Raw genomic sequence first — 17,517 nt, 5'->3', positions numbered from 1 at the left:
AATGTGTGCAACAAACATGCCATTCCTCAAATATGGTGCTCTTAGTTTAACTTAGTTTAATTAGCCTTAATTAACTTTTAATTTGACAATGTGGGAAAGCAATAAATTAGGCAAACCAAATGTTTGGATATCTATTTAAAAGCATAGAATTTAAAAGGATATTAAAATTGTACAATTCACTAGCAATACCTAATTTACAACGCTGTGTACAATTTTGGTCTCCACATTACAAAAGAAATATTGCTGCTCCGGAATCAGTCCAGAGAAGAGAAACCAAATACATTTTGAGGTTTAAGAGAATGCCCTATGGTGCTAAAACACAGTCTTGAACTGAGTGACTATGAAGGGACCTGATTCAAGTATTCAATCATGTTGCTGCAGTCTTCTTTCAAGAAATGGCTAGATGAGATCAATTAACTACTCTCAAACGGTTTAGAGGGGCCAAATTCTTGTCAGTGTCAGTGCAGTGATCACCGTAAATCGCCAGACATTTGAACAACATTGAACAACTCTGGGCTTAAAAAGCATAAAGTTAAAAGTCGGACTCTTTACTTTTTTGTGCCACAGAACCTGCCATTCCGACCTCTTAAACTGACGTAAAAAAAAACCCAGATGCCAAATCAAGATAAAGCCAAATAATGGGTTGGAGGATCCTGTAAGGAACATCTGCATATTAGGTATCAGGAAAAAACGTAGTTAAATTTGGCTACGAATGGTTCCAGGAATAAGAACCCTCCAAAATTAAGTGTATTAAAAATGTTTATTGAGTGTTTTAGTCATAGTAAAGTTACTTAACCCCCTTGGCTATGGCATAGTGAGGAGTGACCAAGGGGGAACTACACAGATGGAGTGGGGGGTGAAGAAGAGATGCACAAGATCAATGCAGGAATGATTACAGCTGAGCCAAGCCAAGCCAAGCCAAGTGAGTTTTCTGTTCAAGGGAGGAAGACTACCTGCTGCTGGCCAGCACAGAAGAGATTACCCACGTGCAGGTATACTTCCATAAGTATTTCCTCTTAACTGAAATAAAGTACAGATGAGAAGAGTTCGTACTGAGGGCACACACATTTACTTGTCCTCAAGCAAGTTGCTTTCATATAATTTGAGGCCTGAAGTTTCATTGTTCCCATCTGCATTAATTAGTTCTTGAACAGTATATAAATCACACCCTTGCCCTTACAAACCGAAAGTACATTTTCAGTCTCTCACACTGCTGAAAGAATCTTTGAAAGTGGTAAAAAGGCCTTGTTGTGAAATGCATAAGTGCTGCCAAAAAATGTAAACAAAGATGGAACGTTGTATATATCTGTTAGTAATTAAGGCAAATGAGGTGTTGCTGAAAAAAAGAATGCTGTAATATTTTTCATATGCCACAATCCAACACACATACATTAGTAGCTCATCAGCTTTTTGAAGTTATGGGATAACTGCCAAATCTCTGAAGTTGATTCTTGAATTACACAAAAGGTGCACAGAGTTTACAAATGTTATTCTCAACCCTTAGGGTTTTATTTTCTCTTGTGGTATAACGGAAACTGTGCATAGATTATCATAATACATTTGAGGGTTGGGGAAAGTGAATATCCCTACAACAAAAGAAAAGTGAGAGCACAGTGGTTTATTGGCCTCAGCTATAGTGGAATGGGATTATTATCAATTTATTAACGAATATTTAAGCTATGGAATTGCAGGGTAATGAATTCCAAGTGATATAAAAAGTTACAAGGATAGAAATTTGGTGACAAAATACACTCTATACTTAAAAAGAACATTTTATATGTATCACTTCAGTCATCTGGATCCATTGCAAAACATTAATCAGCTCCAGTTAAACTCAATTAGCTGGGTGTTTAATGATGAAGTTATTCATGCTATTGACTATGAAGATTGTGATTAATTAATTTTTTGGCATTGGGTCTCCTAATGCATTTCAGTTAACCATGTGTAATGGAAGGCCTTTATACTGTATGTTTTAAACTTAAAAGAAGTTTATTAGTCTCTTCCTTTGTAGGTATGTAAGCCTACTGTACAGGGAAAAAATTTAAGTTTGTGAAAAGTCTGAACAGTTTCTCAGAGACAGTTTATGTTCAAATGTACATAAATAGTCCTCACCCTTTACCACAGGGGAGTCTGTGCACAAGTATATTATCCTGCGTGTATAACGATGAAAAATGACTATAATGTGCTTTGCACATTGTGAATGGAAACATTTGGCTTTGAACTTCAGTTAGGATCCCTATCCAATGATTTCTGGAAATGAAAGCTTGAAATCAAGATGTGTCAAACTGTCTAAAGTTAATTTGTTCCTGTCCACTGTCTTACTCCAAAAACATCATCTCCTTTTTCCATTGTGTATTAACAGCTTTTATACCCTTGACTGTCTTGTTTGTACAGTGTGTCTCTTACAGAACGCCCTCTGTTTCCCTACTTATATTGCTGGACTGCAATATGAATAAGAAAAAACATTTTTTCTTTCTCTGCCTACTAGTACTGTATCCCCTGAATAAGCTTTTTTTTTGGCAACTTTGCCTTCTGCCTGGGAGGCTATGAGCTGTTGACCAACTTTGCAGGAAGATGTCAAATTACCTTTAAAGTCTAAATTAAGTCAGTCTTCCTTGAGCCAAACAGTTCACAAACTGTCAGTAACATATTTATTGTGCACATTGAACTCATGTAACAATGATGTTTTGCAATGATAATAATATCTTAAGTTCTGTATGATTACAAGGGTGAAATAGCGTTATAGGTGAAAAATAGTTTCTCCAAACATTTTGCAATGAGGCTAGCATGGATCATTTGAGACCAGGGAAGAACACAAACCTTGTGTGAGTTTATTATCTTCTCTGCCACATATACATTTTATTAGACGTTTCCTTCGAAAATGGACTGCTTTCTTTATCCCATCCCTGTGCGTAAAATAGCGGCTTCTGTTTAGATTGGCAGGATGAAAAGGAGACATGGCGCTGGAGCTGCTCTTGAAATATACATATCTCTCTTAGTGGGAGAGGGATGAAAGGAGAAACGAAGCCAGTTTGTCTTATACTGAAGTTTAATGTGCAGCTGGATCAACAGATCTCTAGCCAGACATGCAAGATGGCCAATATTTTTTTAAATCCAATTCAAATATGCCTATGGACTCTTTGGTCTTAAAGAGCAAATTGCAATGCAGTGATTTTCATTATCAAAGGGATCTTTGGGAAAAGTAATGAATAACACGTCTGCAAATAATTTTCGGGATCTCCTAGCAGTGCTGCCCAGTCATGTTTTCAGACTTTTTTTAAACACCTTTGATTGGTTTTACTTCATCTATAAACAAAGGCTTAAGCACTTTAAACATCCACCTTAAACCCTGTTTGCATTTCAGCTCTTCAAATTAACTTGCCCTAATGGTTCAGAAAGTATAAAGAGCTGCCCACAAAAGTAGCAGCAGGACTTGAAAGCCTCTGTGATTTAGCAGCATGCAAAAATGGAGAGGGCACAGGAGACAGCAGTATGACAGGACCCAGGCTCAGATTTATAGCTAATTTAACTAGTAATTATCCACTGAGACCAAATCCCCATTTCCTCTTTCTGTTGTTTCAGATAGCTTGTTTAGGGAGGACTAAGGTTTCTTCCTTTGTTGAAAATAAGATGTGAAGCCCCTGTCTACACTTCCTTGCCCTCCTGTGTGGCTTCATTCTTCTCAAGGAATGCCATTAAAACTTGAGACAAACAATATTTCCAGTTGTTTTAGATTTACAAAACTTAAGTACAACTAATCACCCATACAGTATATTATAGATGCTTTTCATTTTTTATATAGTTCTGGAATCCATTGACATACACTTTGTGGCATAATTCATTTGTTGGTGCAATGTGATTATTAAATGTAACATAAAAAGCCAAAATGAAAAGAACAATAAGTTAATTCCAGACCCAACCCCAACTTGTTTTAGTCAACACTTATTCTAACAAGCAAGGGTTTGAAAAACTTTCCTTCCTCTTCATTTCCTTACATTTTGTACACATGCTTTTTATCCCCCTAGTATTCCAAAACTACTTATAGGAGGGGGGTAGATACTGTACATCTATGTACATCTATAAGACATGTGGTCTTTCAGATAATTAGGATCTGGTTTAGTGCCTCACCCAACTTACTCTCACTCTTGCATGGATTACTTGCACATGCAGCTACTTCAGTACCTGGACAAAAGGAGCAGCAATACAAATCTATACACAACCGTCTAGACGTCCATTTCTAGTGCAACAGTTTTTATATAAGAAAGTGTAGCCATAAATAGAATGTGAATCCATACTATGGAAAAATGAAAACTAATGAAGTATACAAGTTTTAAGATTGCTTCCACAGATCTCAATTGACACAAGGAACTGATCAGAGGAAATGCTCGGTTGTATTCTACTTGCATATTCCCTTTATTCTCACTGCAGATGTACAAAACCAACAGCAACACAGGTATAAATATCTCTGTAACTTCTGCTCAAGGGAGCAGTCCTATTTTCAATACTGACAGGTACAAAATGGACGAAGTACAACACCAGGATGTAAATTATTTACCTTTACGTATTCTGTGAGAGGGTATAGTAATGTTTATTTAGAACTCCTCTTTTCTAGCACAATCTATAGGTCTTTTTAAAATGACAGGCATGAGCAATAATACTGTACCTGAGTTTTTCATTTTTGACTTTCCTATTTACCTAGATGAAAACATGTTTTGCATCAGAAACCACTGGGGCAAGGAAATGAACGATAGATTAGAGGCGAATGCTTTCCAGGGTGTTCTGATTATCTTAAGCATCGTTAATTATCGTTAACTGATAACAAACCATCATCTGCATAGTAAGAACCAGTCAATAAGTTAAGTTAATTGTCAGGGTACCATGTACTGTGAAAATTCCAATTATACTCATCATTCTGCTATAATGACATATCAATAAGTACGTAAAATGCAACTATTACTAAAATATTTTTTACAAAAGCTTTTCATATAACAATTAAAAACACAGAATGTATATTATTGTTGATTGTAATTGAATTATTTCTGGTTACCATGGGGAAAGACTATATAATGCTGAATTATATGAGCAAAATGAGCAGAACAAGGCATTTTTGAAACATTTTGAAGGATGTAAACTCTTCCTAAAATATTCTTGTGGATAGTTATAGCATACAGTAACCATGACCCCAGTAATATATAGCCAAAAAACAAATATATGTGCTAATAATTGTGACATTTAGAGATTGTGAATGGAAAACAACAATAACATAGGATAATCAGCTCTGACTCATGCTGAAAAGAAGGGTTTATATTTAACCCTGCCTAAGGTGGGTCAAACCTGCATTTGGTTGATAAAATAGCTGACCAACCAAACTTAATTAAGAAGTTGCTTATGGAGTTATCGAGGTAGTTCAATGGGCGTTAAGCAGCTATGCCCCAGTGCATCAGTCTTCTGTGCTGTGAGATAGAATCCCAGCAGGGGTCTTCAGCTAGTGATAAGGAGAACAGCGTTTAGTCAGTGGATCTGTACACTGTGGCCTGAGGCTGTCTTTCTCGATACTGAATACTCATTTACTGCCACGCTGAAGAAAAAACTGTGTCTTGAAATGCCTCATACTAGTTAAACAGACAGCTATTACAGAGGGGCAGGCCTGTTTTTCTTAGAATTTTAGTCATTTCCATAGTTATTAGGTGGGTGTGGCATTTGTATGATATATATATATTTACTTTCTGATGCGGTGGTAGTGGTTTCTCTGAATATGCTACTTCAATATATATGCATGCATTCTGCATCAGTTAAAGTCCAGCCTAATAGGAAGAATTCTTTTAAGCGTTTTATAACCCAATTACAGCAAAAATAAATTATGCTAACATCTAATGGAGTTGTCACAAACGAAATCTCTTGAAGAGCAGAAGAACAGAAGGCATAGCATTCTTCAGCCATTGTATTTTTATTATATATGAACAAAAATGAAATAACCCTTATTAATATTAGCTAAATCAAGAAAAATGTTTCAGAGCACTCCAATACATTTTTCAAAGTTCAGTAATTTTAATGATGCTGGGAACAGACTTCCTTAGACTTTAATTTAACCACATTCCTACAGTAAAAGGTGCATGACTGGAATTCGGCTATACCAATAAACCAAACACAAATGTTGAACAGAGCAATAAACCACAGATCACTTTTATAGTTAAGGAATTGTCTGCTTTTACTTTGAGATATACTGCTAAATATCTGTAGAGGACAAAAAGGAAAAGAACTTTTGGAAAGTCTTTTGAAAAAATTTTTTATATAAAATGTTACTTTTTAATGGTTGTACTTGGACAAACTGAGTAAGTGGGAATTTCAGCCAGAACTCACCACTAATTAGGAGGATTTCATCAACAATATAAAAACCTTCCAAAGAGATATGATTGTAAAAGAAAATCAAAGGCATATTTTTTATGTCGATAAGCAATATGGAATGTAATGCTAAAGTCTGTATTTGCAACTCTGTATGCAACACTTCATTTTTAAATTTTCTGTGTGCTTCATTCAGTTTATTATTTTGTAGTGTGGGCAATTTCTTGGCGATTTCTTTTAATTCAAGGATGACTGTCTCCCATTAACGCTTAGGTCAATATAAGACCAACATGAGATCTGTACTCCAGCAGGTGGGGCACATACTACAGTATATGGTTGAATTCTGGAGTTCTCAGTCTCTAATGAAGGTGGGGCGTTGTGGTTAGTGATTGTCTGTAGAGTACAAGAGTGCCCTGATGTGATGTCTGAGGTCCAAACTTCCTTTTGTGCTTTTGACCATGGTAAATTATCTTTCTGGACATGGCTATCCATTCAGGTATCCAGTAAGGTAGACTGTTTAGTGCATAGTTGCTAGCCTTGAACACAGAAGGCGTGACTGAAAATAGAATTCTGCCACACCTCAAGTGCTTGTCGGATCTCTTGGAATGGCCGCCTGTGTGAAAGATCGTGACTAGGAGCCTCCAGGCAACACTAACCTGTTACCGATCATATTAACATCATATTAACTGGGCCCTTAAGCAGACAGAGAACATGTGAAGGAAGGAAGATGCTTGTGCGGGACATAATGTTTTGTAGAACCTTTGTACTCCTGCGTCCTACATGCACATGGAGACAGAATGTGACTTTCATCCAACGGTGTGAAGACCCAGGCAGTTGGAGGCCTCATTCTGCTGCAGCTTTCATCCTCCACAGTCATTTAAATATTGACGGTTCGTCCTCTTCTGCCTGTTCATATTTTTAAAGGGGAACGGCAGTCTCAATTTCTGAGACCGGTTATTCAATCTTGATAAAATGAATTCATTGATGGTATAGAAAAATTATACAAATTTCAAATTCAGCACAAGGTCTTGAACTATGTGAAAGTATGTATAGCTTCGAGTTTTGTCCCAAATCCCTGGTCTGGCCATGAGCGAGAGCAAGAGTTTGTTCAAATTGTGACGTGATGCTGCCCTTCCTGCTCACTAGTTACTGCAATGACTAATGTAATGCGATTTACAAGCGAATATGCACACCAGATATGTAAATTGTTATGACATGATCAGCATGCAGAGTTAACAAGTAAGTTCCATGCATCAGCAAAACCATTCAAAATTTGAGAGCAGTATTTCTATAGGATTAAAAGAGATGTATTCACAAGCCTGCTTGTTTACGATGTAACTGTAATGAAGTGAACCGGTTAGTTGTTGGACCCTATGCAAATTCCTGGGAGAGAAGTAGAAAGCCAGGTGTACTTATCCGAGAAGTCAAATCCAAAGCCGTAGTCTAAGATCGGTCACGAAGCCAGGAGATCAGGAAGATCGAGGTAAGAAGCTCTGGGCTGACACGAGTGAGGAAAGCTCAGCTCATAGACACAATGACGAGCAAACTGGAGCAGGTAAGCAGTCCTTAAATAGTGTGGGATAAGACAGTCAGTCCAGGTGATGCTGTTAGTGGTAATTAGGAGCCGGTTAGCGTTGATTAACGGAAGCTGAGACTAATTAACGGTGGCGTCACCTCGGGGCAGGTGGAACCGTGACAGTCACAGGACCGGTTCACGTCGCTGGAAGTTTCGTTGCCTTGTTTTGAATCACAGAATGTGGTGCAGCGCAGACCCGGAAATCTAATCTATTTTGTGATGTAAATTGGAGGTTTTACATGTTACTGTGTATATTTTACTTTTATTGTGGTTTAAAATGCAGTCATCAGTGCTGATTCTTTCTTACCCCAATATATAAAAATAGCGTTGCCATTCCCCTTTAAAACAGAGTTGCCAGAGCCCCGATTGCCTAGTACAGTCTGTGGGATGTATGAACCTTGACAGGCCTTGGCAGTAAGGGAGGTGGCTCTAGGACTGAAGGAGTCCTTCCATACTTCACCCTGTCAAAACTCACCCTACAATAATCATTTCCCAGTTTCCAAAGAGGAAGAGGAGGTGGATTGCAACCCACTTTCTTGGGCAATCCATATACATACATTTACATGGGAGGAGAAGCAAAAGATTTTGTAATAATTCTATAATCTATTGTCTGCATGTATTTCTCTCTCTCCTCTGTTTGTGTCCACTCATTTATTGCACTTATTGTGCACTTACCACTGTAATTCATGTTCACAGCTCATGTCCACACAGACCAGCAGCACATTGTGGGAAGACAAGCCAAGATCCTGCTGGAGATTTAGTACTGGATACAGATTTAATATGCATTTTCAACTTACACAGATAGTTAATGACTTATACAGATGGAGATTTCCAATAAACAAATTCAGCTGCTTTAGAAATGGGATTAGCAACTCAGGGCCAAGAAGGCCAGGTCCTCCATGGGTTTATACAGGAGCCCAGGTGATTTGACTTGGTTACAAATAATTAGTTCAATTATGGCAATTATAAGATCAGAGTTGGTAGGAAATCTCAAGGTCTGGAGGTGCAAGCTCCTGGTGATAAGAATGTCAGTGTGTAACTCACTTTCTAGAACTACCCTGTCTCCCCAGCTTTTGAATGGCCAGTATCAAAAATTGTATTTCAGAGTCATGTGCTTCTCATTAAAAATATGATTATTAACATTTCATGTAAGGTTGGTTTGATTACTTTGTAGTATTTGAAATTATGGCATTTGCTGGAAATTACATTGGACAACAGAATACAGCAGACATGCAGCTTGTTGTTAAGCCACACAGGACACAGTGAGGATGTTCTGCAGTCACTGTGCTGTTAGTGGTGTGGTTTTGTTGGTGATTTTTAAAATTTAATTTAATGAACCCATTGCCTAATGTTTTTCTCTTTGGCTATTATAGCTGTTAATTCTTGATTTTTATTGTGATTAGTAAATTTATTTTCAGAGCTTTTCTTTCATTGTTAAATTACCACATACAGTAGTTATGTAAAATGATCTAAAAAATCATGGTAATAATTTCAAGTAATGGGATATGAAAATGTAGATTTTAAAAATAAGTAACATCACATAGTAACCTCAAATCTAAAGCATTTCAAGAAAAGAAAGAATGGGTGAGAAAGTCAGTCACATCATTTCCTGTTAAAGAAAAAATCAGTGTCGCTAGGGGCCTGTAAAAATATACTATAAAATCCAAATATTCAAGAAATCTTTGAGTATCGATATCTGTTTTTCTAGATAAGTACAAAGCACAGAAAATTAATTTACTGTATCTAAATATTCAAAAACAGTAAGCATTGTATTAAATCTATAACATATGTATTTCAAAATGAATAGTAAGTAAATTATATATTTTACTTTGTGTAACAATTGGCTTCATGCAGGAAAAATCTAGAAAAAATAAAAATATTAAATAGTACAGAATACTTACAGCGAATGGGAATACTGTTTTTTTTTTCCCACTATGAAACTCAGCTCTTGACTTTTTTCCTGCTGTTATGAATTCTTTTTTTTTTAAACAGCAATTATGTTGAAAACAAATTTCCCTGATGTACATAAATCAGGACACTATTTTGCCAATTGGTTTACATGACATCAGCACTTCTCCCCGTGCAGTCCCCCAAGGTGAACCTTCACGAACCACTGCCTGCTTCTGAGACGAGAAGCGTCTAAGGGACAAAAGAACATCCAAAATGCCTCCTTCATCTCTGTAAGGCTGGAAACAAAAAGAAAAACGTTTGCATTAAAAAACACTGCACTTTCTTTTCGGGGTGTTTTCTTTGATATCAGAGAAACAGCAGAGGGCCGACTTAAAACACAGGTAGAAACAAAATACACAGCTTGTTAGCAACTCTGAAGCCACTTCAAAGCCACACATTCCACCACCACGTTCATATGGGAAACATTAAAAATAATTGCCTTGCATGTATCAATATTGAGAAAGTGGAACAATACTTATTAAAAACACTTAACAATGTATGCACATTTTACTAAAGTAAACAGTGTTTTATGGACAATGGCAGGGCTTTACTTTTTTAAAAAGTAGACATAAGCAAGCTTTTTTGTTTGTTCAGGCTTTCTTCATGCCAAGCTCTTTTTGCGTGCTTTACTTTATGTTAGGATAAATGTACCGCCAAAGTTTATTTAACCACACATGAAAGCCCTTTTTATCTTGGGACTTTTTTCACCCATATAGAGCCATTTTTGACAACTATTATCCATTAGTTCAATAGCAGTAACATTGCTAGTACCTTACCATTTTATACAAAGAAATGACAGATTCTTTTGTCGCTTAAATATCACTGGAACATGAAGCCTAATAACGCATATCAGTATGTGTTCTTCTTTAAAATTTAAATGGAACTGACAGATTCTGAAACCTTGTCTTGTTTGTATCTGATCAAACAAATATGTAGAGAAGACTTCAACTGGCAGAAGCTTACCACTTTGTAACTAGTTCCTTGTTCCTTGCAGTTTACCTGTGATACTTCCATTGAGTTGCTGGCAGGGTGTCCCTGCAGTAGTTGGTTCAGATTTGACACAAATCTAACTATTGACTCAGTGGAATTTCTTAGACCAAGCATGAAATATAAATTCACTTTCAGTACTGTCAACAGTGGCACCTTGCTATGCATGTTTACCATTTATGTAGAAGCATTTGTCTTTGACATTTATGAATTCTACTGTGATTTCTTCTGTAAGTATTTGCCCAGTGAAGATAAAATTATCTTGCTCAATGGACTCTCTTTGTTCTGGCTTCTGCGCCATGCCAGTGTAATGAGGAACACTTTGGTCTCACTACAGACTAGTAGACTGCTGCCGATGGCAAAATGTTTTCAGAAACCTATTTTACTGGACTATTTATAAATGGGTCTTTGCTTCATAACTGTCTGGTTTTTGTTATGATCAAATTATCATGTTTTAGTCATATTAAAAACTCTAAGAAATGATCACTTCGTTTAACCTTGTTTTACGAAAATGCCAGAATCATGCCAGCAAGAATAATGTTTTTTACCTTTCATACTGTACTTCATTTATTTTTATAGGTCCTTTTTGTAATATATATCTGTATGTTTAGCTATAACCCTTATACTTTACCTGAAAGCATAAAGCCATGAAAATATTTGTTTTGGTAAGATTTTTATACACTCCTAACAGCTACGTTTAATGGTTTCATGATGAATAACCTAAATCAATTTGATTTTCACATTTAAAAACAAACAAAAAGCCTATAGTTGAAAGAAAGAGTTTAAAAAAGGAATGTTACAAAGGAGTTAAGCAAAGTCATGTTTATTTCAGTTCTCTCTGTAAGTGTTTATGAGTGGTCACGTCAAAACCAAGCCAATATGGACTGAGGGCAAACCACAATATTCTCTTCCGGAAACAAAGGAGAGCCAGTTGCTAAACAAATCAGAATCTTCTGCAAATGCAATATGAAGAAAGGACATGAGCACAGAAGGATAACACAGAGTCAAGAATAAAAGGAACATCTGCTTAATCAAGATACCGATACATTGTTTTACTAAACTTATAGAAAGTTGTCTTATTCTTATAATTTGTTTGCATTACCACTTCATATTAAAGAAAGGGGAAAATGATTGCTAACTTAATTTGTTTGTTTTTTTATTTTGAGAAAGGGAGTTTGTATATTTTGCCAACAGGGTAAAATCACAGTCTTCACTATTCTATAAATGTCCTTAATGTATAATGGGAGAAAGAGTCTTAAGCAAAGTAGGAAGCAGGCAATCTAGAATTCAATTGAGGATTATTTTCTGATTAGCAGACTGACTCTGTGATGAAGATGCCTGAGTAAATATAGGGTTTATAATGATTTAAAATGGAACATTATGTGTGCCTCTACATTCATCTCCTGTAAGCTGTTATAAATCAAGAAAGTTAATTTGCATGTGACGTAAAGAGTCCTTCATGGGTGGGGTTAAATGATATCTTAGAAAAGGCCATTAGGTACTTTTGTTTATACCACACCAAAGAAAATCTACACTTACAGAGATGTTTATAATTCTGTGGCTACTGCTGTTAGCACATGATGATAGCCATCAAACCAATTTCCTGACACTGATGTTTGCAAATAAGCCTTTTCTGGTCTGCTTTACATCCTGATGCCACAGTGGTCAGACAGGGCTTTTGAAAGCCAGCAAAACACAATGTTATATAAACCTTGTCAGTTTCAAACATTTTCTAATTGCTCTAAGATTTCATGGCTCTACTCATCACCCACTGCAAACAAGTAATAAGGGACTAGAGTTTAAATTGTTGGTATTTGTGTAGACAGAGAGGCACAGATATTATACTCAATCAACCTCCAACCCACATGAGAAGTTAAGGTCCACTGTTATTTGGTTTGCCTTTAGAGAATGACACAAATAACAATGTAAAAGACATAAAGAGGAATTGTAAACAAACTAACAATAAAAAAGACAGGGCAGGAGGGAATGATGACATGGAGGCACAAATTCAGCTGGTAACCATATGCCAGATACCTGGTGCAGTAGCTGATGAAAGAGCTCTCATCTTTAGGGATATTCATTTGTCACTACTGCAATTAAACTTCGCATTGGTCTCTGAGGGCTTTATGCCAGTTACACAATATCTTATTGAAAAAATCAAAGAACCCCCAGTTACTAGGAATTAAATAACCTCAATTTTGTGTTTTTTGTGTTTTTGTGATTTTTATGATTTCTATGATTCCTGTAATTTTTGTGAGCTCGCGGAAAAGACATTGCATTGCCAGCAACTACTGCTGCACGCCGTTTTGTTGTGCATTTGATAAATAAACTTTGATTTGATTTGAATTAATTCATCTGTTAAGTCTCTTCTCTCCCTCCTCTTTACCACTGGTTTAAAAAACAGGAGTTTTTAAATAGATTCCGCTTTTTTTTAACTGCAACATTGTTAAAAAACACAGAAATGATAGCTGACTGAAATGCTGAATGAAGGCATGACACATTAAGAACAGTTCTGCAAATGAAAGAATCTTCAATGATAACAACTAAAGGCACTGCACTGTATGCACATGCTGAAGGATCATTAGGGTTTGGTTCTCATTGAAAACTATTTCTTGCAACCTGAAAAGATTACTTTGCCAACCACACACAAACAATACAAGACCAATTTATTTTTATGCATAGCCTGTAACTGACTTGAATTTTCAGATATAAAGGTGTGTCAGCTAACAGTTTTCAGCTTATTGCTTCCAAATCAACCCTTGAGAACCCTAAAGATAGGGATAAGATACACTTGTAAAGTGCAACAGAAATTGGAGCACAGACAGATGTTATTTTTACTACTTTGTAATATACTGTACAACTAAATGGGCCCAATTAAACATTTGCAGGAACATTTGTAAATCACTCGCTAAGCTGAAAACCTTTCAGAAGGCTCTGTAGAAACGTTTGTGCAAACCTTGTTTCTTCATACTATATATCCCTTTTCCACAACTCAGGGCTTCACTGAGGAAAAGGGCTAGGTGGCTGGTTTGATCTACTGGGCCCAAAATGCCGTATTTGATCCATGTTTTTGTCACTCATAATGTTGGTCCCTTTGTGGGTCGTTGCTTATTTCAAAGATGTTGAAGGCTTGGGTTCTGTATTTCTGAGAAACATTAAGAAGCTAAGGAGTGTGCTGATTTAGTGGGTAATGTTAATTTTCTAGTGCCGGTGTAAGTTGACTATGGTATTGCAGTCATTTTGCCTCACGCAAGGGTTTCCTGCTGTTGGGCTCGTTTATTTCTCTGTCGTCTTTAGTTTGTTTTATTTCTGTGTCCTCAGTGACCAGTACAACCTCTAATTTTTCTGCTCTTGGGCTTTCTTTACATAGCTGCCACCTTACCTCTCTATACAGTACAATCCTCTGATCATGGCTAGCGTCCTATTACAATGCCTTAGAGGAGATCCTTTATTTTAAGTAGCTCTCACAGAGTATGGGATTTCTACACAGACTTTTTAGCATTATAAATATATTAGCTTCACTGAAACACAGACTCTTCTTATTCAGCTGAATGTAAGTTTTCATTTTAAACAGAAAGACAGTTGAAATATTGTAATATACAGTAAGCTGTGTAATTGTGTTTCCCATTCTGAAATATTAAATGTCCATATACTGTGAGGTGATATACAGCACAGTGGGGGAGTCATCCTTCTAACTTTACAAAATACACATTTAGACTTTGCATAGACTTTGCACGTCCCTACCCTTTCCAGCACAACTCATTAGAATATGTATTTGTAAGGACATTAATACTTTTAAGAACTATTATTAAAAATTAAGAATCTGTGAATCTTCTACTGCTAAAAATATCTGCTTGTTCATAGTTTTTTGAGATCTTGATGAATTTGCATTTTCTTCTTTGAGCTATACAAATATTTCTCCAACCTCTGTACATCTTCCTATGTTCTTTATATTTCTGTGTATCTTCACTGCCAATTGTCTATGAATAATAATATATTGTAAATTACTGATAACAGGAAAAAGTAATTTCCACATCCTGGCAACAAAATATAATTTTCTCTTATGCTAAATGCAAGAACATTTGATTCGGGTAAAAATGTAATTTGCCATAATCCAGCAATATTTCAGAAACTCTTTATTACGCTGTTCTACATTTTTTCTGTTGTTTGTTTAATGCAGTGGATGCACTGTTTATAAACAGATATTACATTTATTTCACAGGCCTCTTCATTGAAAGTAACCATTGCATGCATTGCTGTAAGTGTGGCTGATTACACACCCAAAGAACAAGGTGTTCTTTCTCTTCTGTAGGTATCTATCTGTATGAAGGAAAGTAGTAAATGAAGGAAAAGCACTAAACCATGATATGAGTTCAATGGATTATTAAAATCGGTCCATCTAAAATAAAAGATTGACCCATGGCCTGAAGGTAGCAGCTGATACACAGTCACTAACAGAAAGAGGATTATTTCTTTATTCTGTTTTAGCCCATAACTGGGAAAGATGAAACTGAAAGTGTACTAAATAATATTTTAACAGTTTAATAGTTTAGTCCATGGCCCCTAATTCAGGAGAAGCTATGTGTAAATATTACAACACACGTGATCATTTTTAGTTCCCAAAGTGAAGAGCTGCTTTCATATTAGGCAGTTCATATAAAGCATTATAATAGAGTTCAAAAAAGAAAATCTGACAATTATCCTTAAAGGCAAATGTGGACCAATTAAATTAAATCTGGTTTGAAAATATAACAGTTCTAGAATCAAAGTTCAATCAAATACACAACTTGTGGCCATCAGACACAGACCACAGTGTCTCTTGATAGCATAATTTAAGCTGATCTGATGTACTGCACTAGCGTTTGATGGATTTGCACACTTCCCAGTCTTTTCCTTTCAGTTTCCTAACTGCAAATATTACTTTCTCTGTGCCCTTAGATTCCGTGTCAACTTAGACTGGTCTTGCTAGAATTTAGACTCAAATCAGGGTCATTTCCTTAAGAGCTTTGACAAGGACAAAGCCTGGTGAGAAATCTGAAATTCCTGGCTGAGAGGAGAACCCACAAGAAGAGTGTGGACTAATTCCAGTTACTGTGACACAAACATATTGACACACAAGTAGCTTAAAGCAGCCGCACAGCGAACACCTTTCACACACTTAGAATTCAAATGATCATCTACCGAAGTGATAAGGCAGGGAAACACTAGGAAATTGCATGCAGAAAAAAAATCATAAAGAAAACACCAAAATGTTTTTTGAGATAAGCAAGTCCTTTGACTTTGAAGTGTTTTACCTCTTATTGAAAGAATATTGAGAGAGATTTGCTGAAAAAAAGTCTGAAATAAGAATTTACCAATGTGTGGTTTGTATAATATCACACGAAACATGGCATGATAAAGAGACAGTGCCTATGTTTCTGATAAACAAAATGAAAGCCAGATTATTACAGGACATCAGGCATTAAGAAATTCCTGCTTCCTTTGTCTGTCTGAATGAATCTGAATTGGAGCAGAAAGGAAACCAAAAAGATGCAAGACCTGACCACAACAACATTTTCACTAGTTTGGTCAGATTCTAATGAATGCAACAATTAAACAAACATACAGTATGAGAGCTATTTGGTGTAACCTGGATGGGTGAGGGAGTGTGAGCCTTACAGTGAGACCTCCAAATTTGTAAGGAATGAGCCAGGGAGCTGCTGCAAGAGTGTGACAGGAGGGGTGCAGGAAATATGTTGGCAGGCTCAGTTGGTGATATATATTTATGTAGGAGTGGAGAAGTGTGAGAGATGAGGATCTCACCTTCCTCCTGAATTTCTGTTAAAAAGTCCATAGAGTTAAAAATTGCAATAATGCAGAATACTTAAAGATGTGTATAGAGTACAGCAGTGCAAGAAAAATGATTGAAAACATTTAAGGAATGTTAGCAGACGTGCACACAATATGCTTAAGCCAATGGGACAATAAAATATGCAAAAAGTGCTTTTCAAAGATGTGATAAACAAGTATTACAACTTTCTTTTAAACTACAGTTCTAAACTCTTTTTAACAAAAGTAATTAGTAGTTTTGTGAGTTGGCAGCACCGCAAGAACAGAAAACAGCGCAATTTACTGTGAGTGGGTTGTGGTACACCCTTTTGGTAAAGTCCTCCAAGCCAGCCGAGTCTGGTTTCTGTGAACACACGCAATCAACAGGCCTAAGGAAAGCCCTGATATGCTGGCGTCATTGTGGTTTGAGCAATGATGTATTAGTACTCTGTTTCTGCAACAACAAAAAATAAAAACAAGCATGGGAACAAGGAGAACAAAAACGTTTCACTTACCGGCTGTATATAAGCAACAAAATACTTTGGTATCAAATGTTTAAAATGACAGTCAAAAATATTGAACTCTTATACAACATGATGCACAGACGGTATAGTGAAAGTCCTAATCTGTGTTCTGGAAAAGGGGGAACAGTGATGCAAGGTCTCCAGTGATTATGTTATTGCACTTCCCAAAAATAACTAATATGCCTCATAATAAATGTGCACTTAACGGAAGAAAGCGATTTTAAACCTTAGCATTTGGAGCTTCGCATTTTAGGAAAGCACAGAAATGAGTGCTTTCAGGTTGAAGGTGTATGTCTAGCCTAGGTCACAGAGACCATAAAAAGTTTCATT

The sequence above is a fragment of the Atractosteus spatula genome, chromosome 12 (genome assembly GCF_055471065.1).
Source record: "Atractosteus spatula isolate fAtrSpa1 chromosome 12, fAtrSpa1.hap1, whole genome shotgun sequence".
NCBI lineage: Eukaryota > Metazoa > Chordata > Actinopteri > Semionotiformes > Lepisosteidae > Atractosteus > Atractosteus spatula.
This window is presented reverse-complemented; position numbering follows the sequence as displayed.